The sequence below is a fragment of the Sapajus apella genome, unplaced genomic scaffold (assembly GCF_009761245.1).
Source record: "Sapajus apella isolate SASKATOON/1434 unplaced genomic scaffold, GSC_monkey_1.0 scaffold6, whole genome shotgun sequence".
Taxonomy (NCBI): domain Eukaryota; kingdom Metazoa; phylum Chordata; class Mammalia; order Primates; family Cebidae; genus Sapajus; species Sapajus apella.
The window spans coordinates 60193012-60213896 of record NW_022436946.1 but is presented as its reverse complement, the minus strand read 5'-3'; positions in this window follow the sequence as shown (position 1 = coordinate 60213896).

Below are 20885 nucleotides of genomic sequence, written 5' to 3'. Positions count from 1 at the left end.
CCACGAGCCAATCAACCCTGTTTTCTTTATAAATTACCCAGCCTCAGGTATTTCCTTATAGCAATGTGAGAGTAGCCTAATATATTCTGTATATACATATCTTTACTGTTTCAAATTAAGTTTTCAGAAGCTATTAGCTCTTGCAATAATTTGATGGTCACTAGATTGCTGAGATTTTACTTTTTTAAACAGAAGCAAATTTTTAAAAATGTATCCTGGTAAAACTCTCATGCCTTCATTTTTAACACTTTCAGCAAGCTCTGCATAGGTAAGAAACTGAAAAACAGATACTGATACCAAACAAGATTATCTGACATGGGAATGCTTCCCTTGCGTAAAACAAGAAGTCACAGGCAATTTTGTCTATACCAAACTTGATCAACTGAAGTCCAGGAAAGTGCGCAGGGCTTCCAGACATGTGGCCACGTATTTTCCTATTTGCGTTTCCAGATTGTTAATCCTTTTCCTGCTCCAGAAGCTGGTAAACCCACTGCCCTGCTCCCGGATACCTGGCCCTCCCACTGCCGTCTCAGAATCACCTGCTCCCTAACTGAGTGTAGAACAGCATTACTCTGGGTTGAATTAATAGTGGCTTTTACTTTTTTAATAATAGGTTGGATTAATCATTATTTCCAGCCACAGAATGCTTTCCTTCACATAAGAAGCTTGTGAACAATAGGTAAACATCTCTCTGGTTCCCTAGCCTGTAGCCTTCCAAGTTTTCTCCTCATAACTAATATTGCTTCTCTTCAGAGTAATTCACCCAAGAAGAAACCAGCAATCTGTCTTTAGTTTAACCTTTATTGGTTTCCAACTAAAAACAAAAGAAGAATCCAACATTTGGCAATGGCCCAGTCAACTGCCTCCCTATCCAGCAGGGTTTTCAACCAGTGCGGCTGCTCTCTGAGCCTGAGGGCCTAGAGACTGGGATTTTGAGCCACAAACCCCGTTTCCATTTTGTCCTTGGCTTCCTTCCCGGTTCTGAAATGAGTATGTTTAGTGAGAGACCTACAGATCACGGAAGATTCTTTTTTTTGCCACTTCAAGCAAAGGCAAGCATAAAGCCCAGGTTTATCAAAAAGGTAATTTCCAGCGGCACTTTAATTAAGTGTTAACCTTTCTGTGAAGAATTATAAATTGCATTAGAACATAAACGTCAGCTGACGACATTTAAGACCTGAGCTGAACTTATGTAATGTTTCCAATAATAAGTGTGTCTATTTAAGATGTCAGTTAAAAGTTCAAAACCTTGATTTGTGGGCGCCATCAATGAGAATGGATAGAGCCCACACACTGGGGTCTACAGGGAGAATTTCCAGAAAGGTGACAGATTTGGGCCAGAATTAAAGCCTACTTTTGGTCTGAAGATCAGTTTTCTTTCCATTCTTATGGGCCTCCCAACTAGGTGTCTGGGAAAATCTTAATAGTACCGCACGCATATACAAGTCAGGCTCAGTCAATTTCACAGTCAAGGTCTATAATGCTCTTTTCCCTTCTTAACAAGCCGATGGCCCCTGACTGACATCCCTTCACCCTGGAGTGATGATATTGCTGGTTCTAATCTCCCAAATTCCTTTCAATCTGCTTACCGGTAGGAAATGGCTTTCTCTTCCGTCTTGCTGATGGATGTCATGAACTGCACATTACTTTGTCAGCCCTCAAGTCAGTGCATCAATAACTTCCATGGGGACAAAGTTGATAATAATCTCTTGGTATACAACTGTCTTTTAGAAAATTAGATAAATGTGAAACTCTCCACATTGTCAGGAGCGTCACTCAAGGATACCTTGCCCATGGTGGCCGCCGGACAGCGGCAGGACACAGTGGGCGCTGGAAGACATGTGTGCATTTGCTTTCAGGCCTGAAGCTCCCCGACCTGTCTCCCTCCTTTCATTCCAGGCAACAACGTCACCCCGCAAAGCACCTCGGCGGCACCCTTCAACCCCAGCAGGCCTGGCAGCCCAGGAGAGGCCAACTTTCAAGGCCGCTCTGAAATCTCTAGTCCTGAGGAATGAATCATTCATTTCACCCTGGTAATATCTCTCTTTGACAGAGATTTCTGTGACAGAGCCTTGAAACCACCATGTTAATTTTTTCTTTAATCCATGGGTAGCAAGGAGAACCAGGGAGGGGAGCGGAAAGCCCAGTGTGACTCTGGAGTATAATTTCACACTGTCGTCACAGCCACATCGGAAATGACTTTGACAAAAGGAACTAGGTGGCTATACGGGGTCTCTGAACTGGCCACTGCTAGAACAATCGCTCTGGTCCAGTGCGCTCAGGCAGGACCATGTCCTTGCTGGTCACGAGAAAGAGCTGGCCTTCGAAACGTTCGCCCAGTGGCTTCTTCCAGATACTTTTAATTATCCGGTACTAAAAGTACCTGGAAGAAGCCACTGGGCGAACGTTTCGAAGGACAGGTCTCTGTCTCGCAGTAGTTGACACCATTTTCTTATGGGTGGCTTTTCCTTACCCCTGCCCTCCATCAGTCTCTGCTAAGGCCGAGGCCAGGTCTCCTGGGAAAAAAGCTCCTGAGTCTGTCCCATTTCCCACCTGCACCCCCTCAAGTGCTTAGGAAGCACCCTTCAGTGACATGGCTCCATGCGTTTGAGTAATATACAGATCATTCAGCTACCAGCCTGCCATTTGGGAATTCGTATTTAAATCTTAAACTGAGATTTAAGAGTGTATGAGTTTACAAAGATACAGGAGTATATTTGCAACGGTACAAAGCCTCACAATTGTTCTCCACACTCAAGAGAAGCAAAAGTCCCCAGCCTGCCTCCCACGCACACACAACTGCGGCACCTCCAGGCTTCTCTTTTGCCCCTCCTCAGCGACTGTTCTCTCCAGCGTGGGTGGACCTCACCCAATCCAGTGAAGGCCTGAATAGAACAAAAGGCGGGTAGGAAACAACTTGTTCTTTGCCTGTTTTTGAGCTGGGCTATCAGTCTCCTCCTATAGTTAGCCTGGAGCTTACCTCATTGGCGCTTCTGGTTTTCAAGCCTTTGGACTCAAACTGGAATTACACCACTGGTGCCCTGGCTCTCCAGTTTGTAAATGGCAGATTGTGGGACTTCTCAGCCGCCATAATGGTGTGACCCAATTCTCTACAATGACTTTCTTTAAATATATGTAAAATATAAGTTATCTCCTGGGCCGATCCAGGATATATATACACACTTCTCCAATATGATAGGCATATATCCTATTGGTTCTGTTTCTCTAGGGAACCCTGGCCAGCACACATACTCTATAATTTACTTGGTTATTGTGTTTATTCATAATCAATGTCTTCCCCAGTGAGAATATAAGCCCCATGGAAGAAATTTTGTTTTGTTTCATTCACTTTTTTTTTTTTTTTTTTTTTTGAGGCTGAGTCTCACTCTGTTACCCAGGCTGCAGTGCAGCGGCATGATTTAAGTTCACTATAGCCTCCACCTCCTCTGTTCAAGCAATTCTCCCACCTCCACCTCCTGAGTAGCTGGGACCACAAGCACGTGCCACCACACCTGGCTGATTCTGTACTTTCAGTACAGATGGGGTTTCACCATGTTGGCAAGGCTAGTCTCAAACTCCTGACCTCAAGTGATCTGCCCTCCTTGGCCTCCCAAAGTGCTAGGATTACAAGTATGAGCCACTGTACCCAGCCTTGTTTTATCCGCTTCTGTAGTTCCAACACTTCAAACAGTGTGTAGGTGCTGAATAAATATGTGCTGACTGCACGAGCATGTACACATCAGACCAGGGATGGGCTTCCCAGTCCCACAGAGGAGTCGGAGCTGCAGAGGACCCTCACCACACCACATGCCAGGCTGAAGGGAGCAGTCAGCCACATGGAGAACAAGAGCACCAGGCAGCATCTCTGAAGAGCCTGGACTTGCAGAAGGCTCATTTCCCTCCCTGCCAGCTCAAACATTCTGTTGTCTCTCAGCTCATCACACCTCTGTGGTTTCCCATAACATCTTCCGGCTTCACTTATGGGCTCCAAACAATGTCTGTCAGACTGAGCCTCCTAAACACAAATCAAGTCATTCACTCCACACATCACAGAGCTTCTACTGTGCCAGGAATGCTCTAGGAGCTGGGAATACAGCAACGAACGAAGCAGACAAAGCTCCCTGCCCAGGGAGGCTTACAGTTTACACGGCATGGCAGACAATAAGCAAGATAAATAAGACGCCTACTGCTCAGGGTATGTGAGGAGAGACTTCCGCACTTGCTCAAAACCCCTCCTGCCTCTAGGATAAAACTCAAGCCCTATGTCCAGGCATAGACTGCTTTTTCCTGTCACTCCTCCAGCTTGGTGCTTGCCACATGCACTCCACCTTTCAGGCAGTATGGACTTGTTGCGGGTCCCAGACTGGGCCTCCTTCTCTTCCAAATCTGTGTCTTCGCATGCACTGTTCCCTGAGTCTGGAGTACCCTTCCCCCTTCCCTTCACCACCTGTGCCAGTTTAACTCCCGCTTAATACCTAGCTAAGTACCATGTCTTCTGGTAGACTTTCTCATCACCCCCATCCTACCATCTCACCCCTATTTCAGTCAGGATGCCCCTTTTGTGTCCTTTTCCATCTCAGTGTGCACACCTCCATCCCACCCCTTTCCCTGCCAGCTTGTAACTGTTTCTCCATTGTCAGGGGACATCTTTGACCTTTGTACTGGGTCCCTGACCCACTGTAGGCAATCAAATATTTGCTAAATAAGTTAATGAATGAATGAAGAATGGATGGATGAATGCAAGAAGGATGGAAGAAAAGACAGAGGGATGGGTGAATAAAAGGACTGATGGAAGGAAGGAAGGAGGGAAGGAAGGAAGGAAGGAAGGAAGGAAGGAAGGAAGGAAGGAGGAGAGAAGGGAAGGGGAGGGGAGGGGAGGGAGAAGCAGAGGTGAGGGGAGGGGGAAAGGGAGAGGAGGAGGAGGGGAAGGGGAAGGGGAAGGGGAGGGAAAGGGGAGGGAAGGGGGAGGGAAAGGGGAGGGGAGGGGGAGGGAAAGGGGAGGGGAGGGGGAGGGGAGGAAGGGAGTTACTATCCTCACAGTCTCTGTGGCTCCAGTTCAGAGCCTTTTCTCAGGTTCCTGAGCCTGCCTGTGACACTTAGTCCAGCCCTTCTCAATGTTTGGTGTAGAAAACGCAGCCTTGAATCTCCCATAGCTCTCAGCTTCCTGTTCTTCCCCTGGATGTCTCCTCTGAAGGTATCTCCTTTTCTTCCCTGGAGCCGTGCTCCGTCAGAGTCCCTTTAAATAGCCATTTGGCCTAGCCCACACGCTGCTGGAGCCCTGCAGAAGCATTCAGCCCCCTCCCCAGGTCCTCATATGCCAGTCCTCCAGGAACTGGGCTCTTTTAGTGACTGTGTGTAGCCCTTCCTGCAAGGCGCCCCAGGGCTCTGCCTTTGCTCTCTCTCCTTTTCTTCCCCCTGGGGTAGTGGCCCAGACTATGTACTCTAGAGCTGGGCAGCCTGCATTTGAACCCAGCTGTGTTACACCCAACTGTGTAATCTTAAGCTGCTCACCCATCTCTCTGCCTCAACTCCCACATCTGTAAAGTGGGGCAACAGGGGCACCCTCCTGACAGGGCCATGTGAGGACGCAGTGGGGTGACACACACAGAGTGCTCAGAGCAATGCCTCATGCACAGGAAGGGCCCTGCTGGTTTGCAAGGATCATGAGCCACCCCAACTTTTCACAAATGTACTTTTTACCTCTAAGCCCACCCACTGGTGCCATTTTTGGTATTATTTCTTACCAGCACACCTCTGCATTTTCTGTTTCTTTTAGTTTAGGCAAAGCGGAGGGTTTCCGTGAGCTCACATAACTGGGAACAGAGAATAAGCTAGAGGAGCCCAGCTAGGTCCCCCACCCCGCCCCCGCCTTGCCTGCCTGTCAGTTGAGTCTGTTCTTCTGCAGCTCAGCTTTGTTCTGGAGCCTGGCCTGGCCTCTGATGCTTCAATGACATCTTCACATCTTTGGTTCTGAGATCTGCCTGGAAATGGTCTGTTTTTGATCCTCCCCTCAACCCTTTGAGGCAGCTCATTTCCCAGCTAAAAAAAAAAAAAAAAAAAATGAGAAAAGAAAGGGGGAAATCTGCCCCCATGATTCATTCACCTCCCACCAGACCCCTCTTCCAACATTGGGAATCACAATTCAACATGAGATTTGGGTGGGGACACAGAGCTAAACCATACCACACTCTGTCATCCCTGGCCATCAAATGGCTCCACCCTTTGTATTCTATGTGGGTGCTCTCTGACGCAGGGATTAGCATCCCCATTTCATGGCTGGGAAATTGAGGCTCAGAGAAATTAAATAAGCTGCCCAAGGTAACCCAGCTAGAAAGAGGCTGAGATTCAATGCAGGTCTGACTCTGCAGCCCAAGACCTTTTGGCTGCCTCCTCAAAGTGAGGTCCAGACTGGAACTGATGTAATGAAGATGAAGGAAGGCAGGAGGCTGAACTCTTCTCTCTCTCCCTCCCTTGTGCCTAATGGACAATCATCATTTTTTGAGAGGTCAGTGGAGAAAAAAGTATAGAAAATTGAGCCTAAAGGATCCAGAGATGAAGTCTGACTCAGAGCAGAACACATTTAACTACTTAAAACCATGCTGAAAGGGAGGAAGAAATTTCAAAGTCTGCAAGGAAATTCTAAGCTAAAGGGAACAACGAACCAAGAATTTTTCAAGCTGGTGAGTGGATAGCAAAATGGCGAATGAGTTTTAACAAGGGGAAAATGCAAGGCTGCACTTGGAGAAAATCACCCAAATTGGTCTTAATAGGAGGCTTGTTCTGAACCAGTAGCATTGCTCCAGCAAGGAACCTGGGTGAGTGTGGGCTGTGCCAGAGGACACAGAGCTGCCCACGGCCCCTCTAAAGAAAAGGACGCAAAAGCTACTGGGCATCACTGGGAAAGGCATTGATCACAAAGTAGAAAACAAAAGTAAGACAACAACGAAACTCTTGCCAAGGTTAAAAATAAGGTTTTCATTAGAAGAATGAACGCTCCACTCCCTGTGTCCATGTGTTCTCATTGTTCAACACTCACCTATGAGTGAGAACATGCGGTGTTTGATCGTCTGCTCTTCTGTCAGTTTGCTGAGAATGATGGTTTTCAGGTTGATCCATGTCCCTGCAAAGGACACAAACTCATCGTTTTTGATGGCTGCATAATATTCCATGGTGTATATGTGCCACATTTTCCCTATCCAGTCTATCGTCAATGGGCATTTGGGTTGGTTCCAGGTCTTTGCGATTGTAAACAGTGCTGCAATGAACATTCGTGTGCACGTGTCCTTATAGTAGAACGATTTGTAATCCTTTGGATATACACCCAGTAATGGGATTGCTGGGTCAAATGGAATTTCTATTTCTAGGTCCTTGGGAATCGCCTCACTGTCTTCCACAATGGTTGAACTAATTTACACTCCCACCAACAGTGCAAAAGTGTTCCTATTTCTCCACATCCTCTCCAGCATCTGTTGTCTCTAGATTTTTTAATGATCGCCATTCTAACTGGCGTGAAATGGTATCTCAATGTAGTTTTGATTTGCATTTCTCTGATGACCAGTGATGATGAGCATTTTTTCATATGTTTGTTGGCCTCACGTATGTCTTCTTTTGTAAAGTGTCTGTTCATATCCTTTGCCCACTTTTGAATGGGCTTGTTAGTTTTTTTTCTTGTAAATCTGTTTTAGTTCTTTGTAAATTCTGGATATCAGCCCTTTGTCAGATGGGTAGACTGCAAAAATTTTTTCCCATTCTGTTGGTTGCCGATTTGCTCTAATGACTGTTTCTTTTGCTGTGCAGAAGCTGTGGGGTCAGTTGGGGGGAAATAGGGGAGGGACGGTGAGGGGTGGAGAGCTGGGGAGAGATAGCAGGGGGAGAGATGCCAGATGTAGGTGATGGGGAGGAAGGCAGCAAATCACACTGCCACGTGTGTACCTATGCAATAATCTTGCATGTTCTTCACATGTACCCCAAAACCTAAAATGCAATAAAATAAATAAATGGAAAAAAAAAAGCAAAATCACATACAACTCAAAATTCTTACTGAGGTAGAAAGACTGATCACTGTGTTATTAAAAACAAAGATTCATACTTCAATCATAAGGTTTTCTAGAATTTTAATCTACTCATTTTCTTATATCAAATAAACTTCTTCCCAGACAATCAAAAAGATATTTTCTCAGCCACTGCTGTGTATTTCAAGTGACACCAAAATAATTTTCTTCCTGATAATCAGGAACTAAGTTCCTTAAGGGTCATTCTCAAAGAAGCAAGATATTTCAGCCATTTTGTAAAATTATTAAAGAAACAATTTTGACTAAACACTAACAAAAGAAAAAAGATTCCAGTAACATCATCTCAAACAGATGGTTTCAAATAGTTGGAATGCTAGTCCCTGCATGATACAGTAGCTCCTGAAATAACATATTAGTCCGTAAAAAATTTTTTTAAAAAGGAAGCAGACAAATCAGATGTAGTAACAAACTTCACTTATAGTTGATATGGATATTGCTGTGTTTTCAAAATGTCCACAATCAACAGTATGTTACATATAATTACTAGATCTAGTTTTTAATTTTTATGGAGAGAACAGTATAATGAAATAGCAATACCAGTAGATATAGGCAAAAATTTGTCATTTAAATTTGTGAAAAGAGGGCATCAGTGAGATAAAATTATAGGTGGAATTCCAAAGTCCAATTAAAATCCAGACCAAAACATTCACGAAATACTTAGGACTGCATAATTCAAGAAAAAACTACTTGTTGATCAAGTTGTATATCAATTATCAGTAATTCTACCAAAACTGTTTTATCAGTGTGTCTACATTCACAGCTTTTTTTTTTTTGAACTTTTCACCAGGAAGCCAAATGAGCTTGTACTTTCATATGAGAAAAACAAAACTGATCAAAACTTTAAATGTAACAAATACCATTTAACATTTTTAAACTAAAATAAGGCTAAAGACATGTTACAATTCTACAAATTGTTCCTAGTTTGACTACAATTGTTGGAATTTGTCATTCAGTTCAGAAACAGATCTTTTTGTCTCCTTTTTAAATCGAATCACTGAAGATTGAGTCATACTTCCCTTTTTATTTCTCCCTTTTTAAAAGTTTCCCTTAAAATAGTTTTGAGACATTTAGAGGAATAAATAATGGAAGAATAGCAAAAAGTAAAATTATCAGGAAATGGTGATAATTTTTTTTTAATTTTTCTTTATTAAAACTGAGGAAGTCTTTCTTTAAATAAAATCTCACTCGGAAGCCATATATCTATAATTTAGATATGTGTGCATATATGCATATATAACAAAGATCTTTACAATGATTAAAATCAGAACTATTATAAATACACACACACAATTTCATCTGAGACTTCGCTCTCCTTTGCCACATGAAGGCAAAGCTCCTACAGAAAATAATAACAAGTTTTGAATTTATGCAGAAAAGTTTAAACTCCACAAATACCATGTATGAGTGATAACTAAAGAGATTAATAAAATTAAAATCCTACGTGTAGAATTTACATAATACCTCATACCCAAATCAGTAAACCAATATAATTTCCACATACTAATATCTGACTTTATATGTGGGTGTGTGGGACAATGATAATTCTTTTTACTAGAGAGTCTATGGATACTTATTTCAATTACTTGTATAGTAAAATATAAATATTTTATAAATGTTACTGGTTTTTAAATGTTGGTTTATAGCGAATGCATATTTTAAAATTAAAAAAAGGATTTATAAAAAAAAAAAAGAAGAAGAATGAACGCATATTAGTGTGGGACATAAAGGAGAATCATGGTTTTTGTTTGTTTCTTTTTCCGAAAATATCGTGCTGCCCATTGCTGGCACCAAAAAGGTTAGAAAGATGCTGAGCATCCTCAGAGAGGGCTCCGTGAGCAACGGAGAACCCCAGCCCACCTTGAACCTGCCCCTGGCATCTCGGGAAAGCAGCATGAATGTGACAGGGGTGTGGGAAAGGAGGTTTGGCCACAGAGGCCCAGGTTGAACCCTAAGAATGAGTTCAAGAGCCTGGGATTTTCACAGCACAATGCCCACCTTGAGGGTCTGAGTTCGGAGAAGACAGCGTGGCCCTGGACAAATTACATCCAGGAGCCCCTCCTCTGGCCTGCGGTTTATTTTATGTTGTTTATCCTTGTGTTTGAGGGGACAGGAAGAGGAGGGGATTAACGTGGATACTCCCACACACTAATATTCAGTCTTGAAGAATCCTTGTGGAGTTTCTCTCTGAGACAGACTCGGCCCAGGATGTGGCCTGTCACCCAGGACATGTTAACCACCACTCCCCCAAGCCGTCCACAGCAGACCTGGCTCTAGATCATGGGTTCACGGCTGTAGGAAGAGTGGTCCTAGGCTGAGCTTGGGGCGTAATGTGTCCATTCTCAGGATCTTGCCCTTGAGACATTTTGCTGAAACTTCTAAATCCAAAGATTCCTCTACAGCTGGAACAAGAGCCTCAGATGTGGATTCTCAGAAGAGTTCTTAGGTTCTCAAAAGGGTCAGGAGTAGAGGCCATGACTTTCTGGACTCCCCCTACCCGAGTCCACGTGTCAATACCACCACTGTCCCTGTCACTGACCACTCAGAAGCAAGGCTTTCCCTGGCCCCTGGGTCTGGCACATGAGCCCCCCATAGCCCTGGTACAGGGCCACACCCTGAGCTCTGCTATAGACAGCCTCACACTCTGTGCTCAGTCCCCTGGCAAAAGACCACTTGTGACCTGGTGGAGTTCCAGTTTGAGGAAATAGAAGGAAATAAGTGCATGAGACAGGAAGGCACAAGGACACACTGGGGAGTGTGGAAAACAAATTATGGAGAAAAATGCTAGGCAGCCAGTCATGCTCCCTTGGTCCCAGCGCAGTTGTGCAGCTCCTGCACTACACAAAGCTGCCAACAGAGGGAGAAGCTGCAAGTGGAGGTTGCTTGCGGCCTAGTGCAGGGCTGTGCCCACCCCCACCAAGATGGGGACTCTTTCTTATTCAATCGGAGCTGCAGCATGCAAGAGTGAACGGCCCTGAGCTTCACAAAGGGGGAACATATCAATACATATCACCAGTACATATCACTCAATACATATCACCAGTACAACTGGGAGACAACAGATAAGCATGAGTTTCCCTCCTCCAGAGCACACAGGTTACCTGCAGTGATGTGTGCCTGTGCCTGGGCTTGGGAGGCCAGCTCTGCTCAGTGATACCACATCCTTGGCTGGCAAGTGGGGAGAACATTACACAGGTGCTGCGCTTGTTCATCCATGGGGCAGGTACTTACCTGACAGCCCAAGGGCTGGGAGTCAGACCTTTGCCTTCATCCAAAGCCTGACGTGGCAGGAACCCCACATGCAGAACAGAGCCAGGTCTGACCAGGGCAGCTTTCCCCCGCCCATTCACACCCACAGGCACAAGAATTCCTCATTCCCATTAACCAGCCATCCCCCAGGGAGCAGGGGACAATGCCCTCCCTGTGGCCGCTCCGCAGGGATGACACATAAGAACCATCCAAAGTGCAAGGGGATTGACCCCTGCTCCGCAGCGCTCTTTAGGCTTAATAGGAACAGCTGGTCAGTGAAGTGTTTGTGAGCAATTTAACAAGGCTTGAACAGCAAGAGGCATCTGCCGATAAATCAAAAGGGATCGCCTGGCTAAATGAGGTTTAATTTACATTCGTATCTGGAGCCGGGAGAAGAGCCTCATTGTGCCCTCCAGTTGTGTTCATACCAGCAAGGCCTAGGCCAGTTTGGCATGGGCCGGAGCTCAGTCCGGGGCCGCCTGTTGGGGGGTGATGGCCCCCACAGGAGCGAGCTGTAAAATCAAGCCAAAGTGCTGGGGGGAAGGTAGAGGAAGAAAGGAATGAGATTAAATGTCATTCCTACGCTCACAGAAATAAAATAAAACCAAAGAGTTTGTTTGGAAGCCTAACACTGGGAATGGCCGCCAGCGCCTCCCGAGTGGCCGTCCCCATGACCGCAGAGGCGAGGAGCGCATGCGCAAGAGCTCGGCTGAGCCTGGCGGGGAGAAGGACGTGTCCTGTGGAAATGTCACCATTAGAGCCATGATGCCCCCCAGGAAAGCAAGAACTGCTTCTTTCTCATGGCTTCCTCACACGAAGAGCTACACACAGACTTTGCAACCTATAGACAAGCCAAGAGTTTCAAGAAAGTTCTCCTCCCGCTGTGAACTGTGAGCTGTGCACAGCCTTGCATTTCCCGAGGCAAATATCAGGCCTCAATGGACTTGATTCTCCCCTCCCCACACATCCCGTTTCTTTTAAAATCAGGGCCCTGGACTGACATCAGGCAAGAAGCTGACCGTTGCTTAACCTATTCTCACTGCAGTGTGTGTCTGGAAAAAGGAGGTACGGGAGCTGAGTCACGAGACACCACAGATACACCCTTCGAGGGGGCTAGGTTAGTCAAGTTGCCCTCCTCTTGGGTTCTGTTTCACTAGGGCTAGGCATGGCTTCCGTGTGGGCAGGGTCTCGGGAGTGTAGCAGGCAGCTCAGTTCCCAGGACCCACTGGGCAGGGAAAATGGCTCTGAGAGCAGTCCTGGAAGAAGGTGACCCCTGTACCACCGGATGCCAAGAGTATGACTTCAAGTTCAAATGCATTCAATCAAATACCACCCCCTTATCCATCCCAAGGCCAAGTGTGTCCTTCCCATCTACACATTCCTCTCAGGCAGGCATTCCAGCTTTGTCCTTCTTCAAAGGTTCCCTTGAAATCAGCATATGTTCATGAGGAACAAGACCTGCCAAAGCTGTCTTGCGCCTTTTTGAAGTAGGTTTTGAGGCTGACAGGCTAAGGCAATACCTAATCCTCAGTGTATCTTTTGGGAATTGTGTTCAACTGCTGGGTAAAATGAAGAGGAGATAGAAGTTTCTTTTCCTCTTGCATGAAAGTTTCCCAGTGGGAGTCCTGGGCTGGCACAGCAACAGGCATCCAGGACGAGGTGCCTTCGATCTTTGGGCTCTATATCTTTAGCTGCTGGCTTTCAGCCTGAAGGTGGCCCCACGAGCAAAGGCTGATGCAAACACCAGCTATCACATCCACATTTCAGGCAGGAGGTAGAGGGAAGGGAGGGGCGACAACCATGATGACCAAAGGCACTTATGTGTTTCTGCTTTTTAAAAAGACAGGCTCTCATTCTGTTGCCCAGGCTGGAGTGCAGTGGCGTGATGATGGCTCATTGCAGCCTTGACCTCCTGGGCTCAAGCAATCCAACCTCCTGAGCTCAAGTGATCCTCCCACCTTAGCCTCTCAAGTAGCTGAGACCACAGGCATGTGACACCACATACAGCTAATTTTTAAATCTTTTGTGGAGATGGGGGTCTCCTTATGTTACTCAGGCTGGTCTTGAACTTCTGAGCTCAAGCAATCTGCCTGTCTCAGCCTCCCAAAGTGATGGGATTACAGGTGTGACCTACTGCACCCAGCCTTTATCACCATTTTCTTTCTTTTTTTTTTTTGAGTTGGAGGCTCACTCTGTCGCCCAGGCTGGAGTGCAGTGACACGATCTTGGCTTACTACAACCTCCACCTCTCGAGCTCAAGCAATTCTTCTGCCTCAGCTTCTTGAGTAGCTGAGATTACAGGTGCATACCACCACGCTCAACTACTTTTTGTATTTTTAGTAGAGACGGGGTTTCGCTATGTTGACTAGGCTGGTCTCGAACTCCTGACCTCAAGTGATCCATGCTCCCTGGCCCCCAAAGTGCTGGGATTACTTTATCACCACTTTCAAGATGAAGAATATGAGGCTTACCCAGCAAACGGCAGCTCCAGAATTTGATGAAGATTTCCTAGAAGACAGGATCTTTACCCCAGTGAGAAGGGACACATAGAAAAAAAAAAAAAAAAAAAAAGCAAGCAAATACACCACAATGTGATAGCATCTGTGGGAGCCCTGATGGGAGAGTTTTTTTGTTTTTTGGTTTGTTTTGGTTTGGTTTTTTGAGACGGAGTCTCACTCTGTCACCCAGGCTGGAGTACAGTGGGGTGATCTCAGCTCATTGCAACCTCCACCTCAAGGGGAGGGTTTTTAGGGCAACAAAGAGGGTACAGATTTATCCTCGATTCTGACCCTGGGAGTTAGCCTGGACCCCCAAGTCTCCTAAGGATAGCCCTGACATCTATGAGCATCTATGCATTTGGGGATACCAAAATAATAAATAAATTACATTTTTTGCACACACATTGTCTGTGCTTAGTAAACATGGGATGATTGGTCAAAATTAGCCACAGAGTTCCATAACACTGGTTTTCAGTGAAGTAAATGAGAAGAGCAGATGAATGAGGTAGAGTTAAAGATTCTTCAGCACCTGGAAAAGAGAGGCTCAGCCTTCTCATACAGGTGTTTTGGACACAACAGTGTTTGCTTGCATTGCTCTCAAGATGTTCTCAGAGGAATTGGATAAATGTGATAAATGTAAGAGAGGCAGGAATACTGAAGGTCTCTATGCAGAGTAATGGTCAGAAATTGCTCCCGTTCCGTTTTTTGTTATGCTTTGTTTTTCACTTTTTATTTTGAAATAACATTGGACTTGCAAAGTTGTAAAAATAGTAGAGAGTTCCCATGTACTCTTCATTCAAACTCCACAAATTATAACATCTTACATAAATAACCATAGCACATTATCAAGACCAGGAAAATGATATTCATATAATACCAATACCCAAACTATAGGCCATATTTAGATCTCCTGTTTTAGTACACTGTCCTACTCATGCCTGCACCATTAGAATCAGGATGGAGAATTCCATCCCCACTGTGAAATCCCTTGTGCCACCTTTTGTAGTCACTTTGCCAGTCACTGATCAGTTTCATGTTACTATAATTTTGTCATGTTTTAAGTGTTATGTAAATTAAGTCACACGGACCCTTTTATAGTTCTTTTTTTCACTCCACAAAATACCCTTAAGACCCATCCAAGATCCAAAATGTCCTTGAGATCCATATTGGTTCTTGTATCAATAGCTTGTTCTCTGTGGCTGCTAAGCAGGATTCTGGGGTGTGAATGTGCCACAGTTTAAGCACTGCGTGGCATCTGAGTTGTCTCCTATCTCTATGTTATGAACGCGCCACTATAAGTGCGTGTGTACTGCTATAAACATTTGTGTATGGGTGTTTGTATGAACATAAGCTTTCCTTTATCTAGGATAAATAACCAGGAGTGTGATTGCTGGGTCATGTGGTAAGTGTATGCATAACATTTTAAGAAATTGCCAAATTGTTTTCCAGAGTGGCCATACCATTTCTTTACCCACCAGCAACATGTGAGAGTTCCAGATGCTTCACATTCTTGCTAGCAACTGGTATGGTCAATGCTTTTTATTTTAGTCCTCATAATAGGTATACAGTAGTATCTCATCGTGGCTTTAATTTGTATTTTTCTAATGACCAGAGATGTTGAATATATTTTACATGCTTACCTCTCACCCGCTCATTCTAGTTGATGAAGTGTCATTGAAATATCTTCCCCATTTATTGATCTCATTATTTTCGTACTGTCAAGATTAAAGAATTCTCTTTTCATTCTGGTTGCAAATTCTTTGTCAGATACATGATTTGCAAATATTTTCTCCTAGTCTGTGACTTGTCTTTTTATTCTACTAACAGTCTCTTTTACATAGAAAACGTTTTTAATTTTGATGAAGTCCAATTTGACAATTTTCTTCTATGAATTGTGCTTTTGGCATCTTATCTAAAGAAATCCTCACCTAAGCTGAAGTTGCAAAGATTTTCTCCTGTATTTATTGAGAAATTATAGTTTTACAGTTTACATTTAGATCTATGGTCCATTTTGAGTTAATTTTTATACAAAGCGTGAGGTATAGGTTAAGTGTTCCTTTTTTTCCTCTGCCTCTGAATACCCACCAATTTTCCAATAACCATGTTGAAATGACCATCTTTCTCTTTGAAGCGCTTTTGTACCTTTATCAAAAATCAGTTGGTTATACTTTTGTGGGCCTATTTTTGGACTCTGTTCTATTCCATTGATCTATGTGATCATCTACACTGTTACTGCTGCCATATAGTTAGTCTTAAAATCAGATAATGTGATTACTCCAACTTTATTTTTCTTCTTCAAGAGGTTTCAACTATTCTCACTCTACTGCTTTTACATGCACATTTTTTTCCCATTTATTTATTTTATTGCATTTTAGGTTTTGGGGTACATGTGAAGAACATGCAAGATTGTTGCATAGGTACACATGTGGCAGTGTGATTTGCTGCCATCCCCCCCATCACCTACATCTGGCATCTCTCCCCTTGTTATCTCTTCCCAGCTCCCCACCCCCCCCCCGCCCCTCCCCTCTTTCCCCCCAACTGACCCCAGTGTGTAGTGCTCCCCTCTCTGTGTCCATGTGTACATGCACATTTTAGAGTCAATTTGTATATCTCTACAAAAATCCTATAGATCAATTTTGAGAGAACTGATGCCTTCACTGTGTTGAGTCTTTCGATTCCTGAATGTTTATGTTCTCCATTTATTGAGTTCCTTGATTTATTTCATTAGCGTTTTTCAATTTTCAGCATACAGATTCTGTATCCTAAGTACTTCAATTTCGGAAGCTGTCATGCATGGCATTTTGTTTTAAATTTTGGTTTCCACGTGTTCTTTGCTAGTATATTTAAATAAACATAATTGATTTTTGTGCATTGACCTTGAATCTTGCACCTTAGTAAACTCGCATTTTAGTTCTAGAAGTTCTTGTGTAGATTATGGGATTTTCTACATACACAATTATGTCATCTACAAATAGGGAAAATATTATTTTTATTGTTTATAGTACATCACCACTTTCATATATTTCCAGATTCAATTTGTTAGCATTTCATTAAGGACTCTGTGTCTATAGTCATGTAGAGCACTGGTCAATAGTTTCTCTCTCTCTCCTTCTGTCCTTATCTGGATTTGGTATCAGGCTAATACTGGCCTCGTAAAATGAACTATGAAGTAATCCTTTTTCTTCTACTATGTGTAAAAGATTATGTTAAAAGTGGTGTTATTTCTTCCCAAAATGGTTGATAGAAATTGCCAGTAAGCCTGGAGATTTCTTTTTCAGAAAATTTTAAACCATGAATTCTATTTCCTCAGTAGTTGTTGGACTATTTAGATTATCTGTTTTATATTGGATGAGTTTTAGTAGCTTGTGGTTTTTGAGAAATTGGTTTGTTTCATCAAAATTTTCAAATGTACATGTATAGAGTTGTTTGTTATTATCCTTTAAGTATCTATGCAATCTGCAGTAACATTCTTTTTTGTTTTTTGAGATGGAGTCTCACTCTGTCACCCAGGCTGGAGTGCAGTGGCAAGATCTCGGCTCACTGCAACCTCCACTTCCCAGGTTCAAGTGATCCTCCCACCACAGCCTCCCAAGTAGCTAGGAAAACAGATGAGCACGACCATACTGGCTAATTTTTTTTTTTTTTTTTTTTTTTTTTAGTAGAGATGGGGTTTCACCACATTGGCCGGGCTGGTTTCAAACTCCTGACTTCTAGGATCCGCCAATATCAGCCTCCCAAAGTGCTGAGATTACAGGTATGAGAAAATGTGCCTGGCCCTCTCTTTCATTCGTGACATTGGTAATTTGTGTCTTCTACCATTTTTCTTTCAGATTTCTTAGAAGTTCATCAGTTTTATTGATCTTTCAAAGAATTAGCTTTTAGTTTTATTAATGTTCTCTATTTTCTGTTTTCAGTTTTATCAATTTCTGCTTTACTTCTTATCTTCTTCTTACTTTGGGTTTTTTTCCCCACTTCTTTTTCTAATATCTTGAAACAGAAGCTCAGATGATTGACTTGAATGCTTTCTTCTTTTCCAATATAAGCATTTAGTGCTACAAACTTCCTTCTAAGCACCGCTTTCACTGTACCCTATATATTTTTGCTACGTTGTATTTATTTTCATTTCATTAAATTCAATATATTTTAATTTTCTCTTGAGACTTACCCTTTGATGTCTGGATTATTTAAAAGTGTGTAATTTTATGTGTTTTGAGATATTCTTATTTTTTGTTATTGACCTAAGAGTCAGACAGCATACTGTATTGACTTCAATTCATTAAATGTCAAGATTTGTTTTATGATCCAAAATATGGTCTATTTTGCTGACTATTCCATGTGCACTTGACAAAAATTGTGTATCCTGCCATTGTTGGTTGGAGTGTACTATAATGCTAATTAGATCATGTTGGTTGATGGTGTTAAATTCTTCCATATGCTTTTGATATCCTGTCTAGTAGTCTCTCAATTACTGAAAGAGCAGTATTGAAGTCTCTGACTATATTTTTCTTCAGCTGTGTCAGCTTTCATCTCAGATATTTGAAACTCTTATTTGATGCATAACATTGTTACATCTTCTTGGTGAATTCACTCTCTTATTGTGCAATGTTCTTCCTTTTCCTTTGCACAAGTCTACATCATCTGATATGAACGCACTCCATCTGTCTTTTGATCAGCTTTACAGAATATATATTTTCATACTTTTACATTTCAGCAACTTGTATCACAGTATCTGAAGTTTCCTGTAGAACACATATAATTGGTTCAGTTTTTTTATTTTTTTGAGATAGAATTTTGCTCACTCACCCAGGCTGGAGTGAAGTGGTGTGAGCTCAGCTCACTGCAACCTCTGCCCCCGTTCCCCCACCTGGTTCAAGGATTCTCATGCCTCAGCCTCCTGAGTAGCTGGGATTATAGGTGCCCACTCCCACACCCAGCTAACTTTTCTATTTTTAGTAGAGATGGGTTTTGCCATGTTGGCCAGGCTGGACTTGAACTCCTGACCTCAGGTGATCCTCCCGCCTCAGCCTCCCACTGTTGTTATTTTAGGATTTAAGTCGCTGCTTTATTATTTGTTTTCAGTTTGTTTCTCCCTCCCCACTTTTATTGTTCCTTTGTTTCCCTCTGCCTGCTTTCCTTTGGGTTACCAGAACAATTTTTAGTATTCTATTTTAATTTATCTGTAATGTTTTTTGGTATTTTCAAGTGTTTGCTGTAGTGATTATGACATATATACACATATAACACATTACATCCTACCAATATTAACAACTTACTACTTCAAGTGGAATGAATATTAAAACCTTACCTCCATGCAGGCTTCTTTACCACTCCCCTTAATGACAGAAGTGTCTTAAATATTATTACATTTCTTGAGAACCACATCAGACTGTTGTAATTTTCTGCTTCCAATCATAAAAAATATTTTAAACCCAAAAGAAGGATAGTATATATATATTTATCTAGATATCTGCTCTTTTCATTTCTTTTTCGTCATAACTGATGTTCCACAAGTTTCCATCTGTTATCATTTCCTTTCTGTTTGAAGAACTTCTTATAGCAATTCTTTTCAAGCAGGTTTTCTGACAACAAATTCTCTGTTTCCCTTCACTTGGGAATGTTTTCATTTCACTTTTGTTCCTGAAGAAGTTTGCTAGATATAGAATTCTGGGTTGATGGTTATTTTCTTTCAGCACTTGAAAAACATTCTGACTCTTCCTTCTGGCCTCCATGGTTTCTGATGGGAAATTCACTGTCATTATAACCATTCTCTATGACTGCTTTTAAAATACGTTCTTTGTGTTTAATTTTCAAAAATGTGATTGTCTGTCCATGGATTTCTTTAATTGTACCCTGTTTTGGATTTGCTCAGCTTCTTGAATCTATAAGTCTATGTGTCTCACCAAATCTGGGAAGTTTCTTGTCATTATTTCAAAAAATATTTGCTCACTTTTATTTATTTTCATCTCTTTCTAGGACTCTGATGATATGAATGCTATCTCTTGTGTCACTGTCCCACTGGTCCTTGAGAATCATTTTTTTTAAAAATCCATTTTCTTTTTAAATAGATTAGGAACTAAGCTAATTTATTTATACTTATTCTATTTTATTTCTATTCTATTATCTAGAAAATCATTCTATTCAGAATAATTATCCAGAATAAGTCAATAGAATAATTATCTACACTTATTAAAAAAATAACTCAATAGGAATTGTTCTATTGAGTTACCTCTGAGTTCAATAACACTTTCCTTTGTCATTTCTATTCTACTATTGAACTCATTCTGTGAGTTTTAAAATTCTGCTTATTGGGCCAGGAAGGATGGTTTATGCCTGTAATCCCAGCACTTTAGGAGGTCAAGTCAAGAGGATCCCTTGAACCCAGGAGTTCAAGACCAGTCTGAGCAACAAAGCAAGATTTTATGTCTACAAAAAATTGTTTTAATTATCTGGGTGTGGTGGCACACATCTATTGTCCTAGCTACTCAGGAGGCTGAGGCAGGAGGATTGCTTGAGCCAAGGAGTTTGAGGCTGCAGTGAGCTATGATTGCATACCTACATTTCAGCCTGGATGACAGAGCAAGACTCTGCCTCTAGAAAAAAATTAAAATATTTTAGTTCTTATATTTTTTAGTCTAAAATTTCAATTTAGTTCTCCTTTATAGCTTCCATTTTTGCTGAGCGTTTACAATTTTCTATTTGTTTCAAGAGTATTTATAATCGTTTGTTGGAGCAGTTTTATGATGGTTACTTAAAAATCCTTATGAGATCATCCTAACATCTGTGTTATCTCAGTGTTGGTAATTGTTGATTTTATTTTCTTATTTGAGTTGACATGTTTCTGATATTTGGTATGAAGTATTATTTTGGATTAGCTCTTGAACACTTTATGTATTACATCATGGGATATAATAGAGACCTATTCAATATCTATTTTAGTAAGCAGTCAACCTGTTTAGGCTCAGAGCACACATCATGGCCTACTTTTGTGGGCTTGTGGTTTAAATGTCAATTTTGTTTTCAAAGGCTTTATAGTGCTATCTCCGCTGCCCCACTTGTATACCACCCAGAG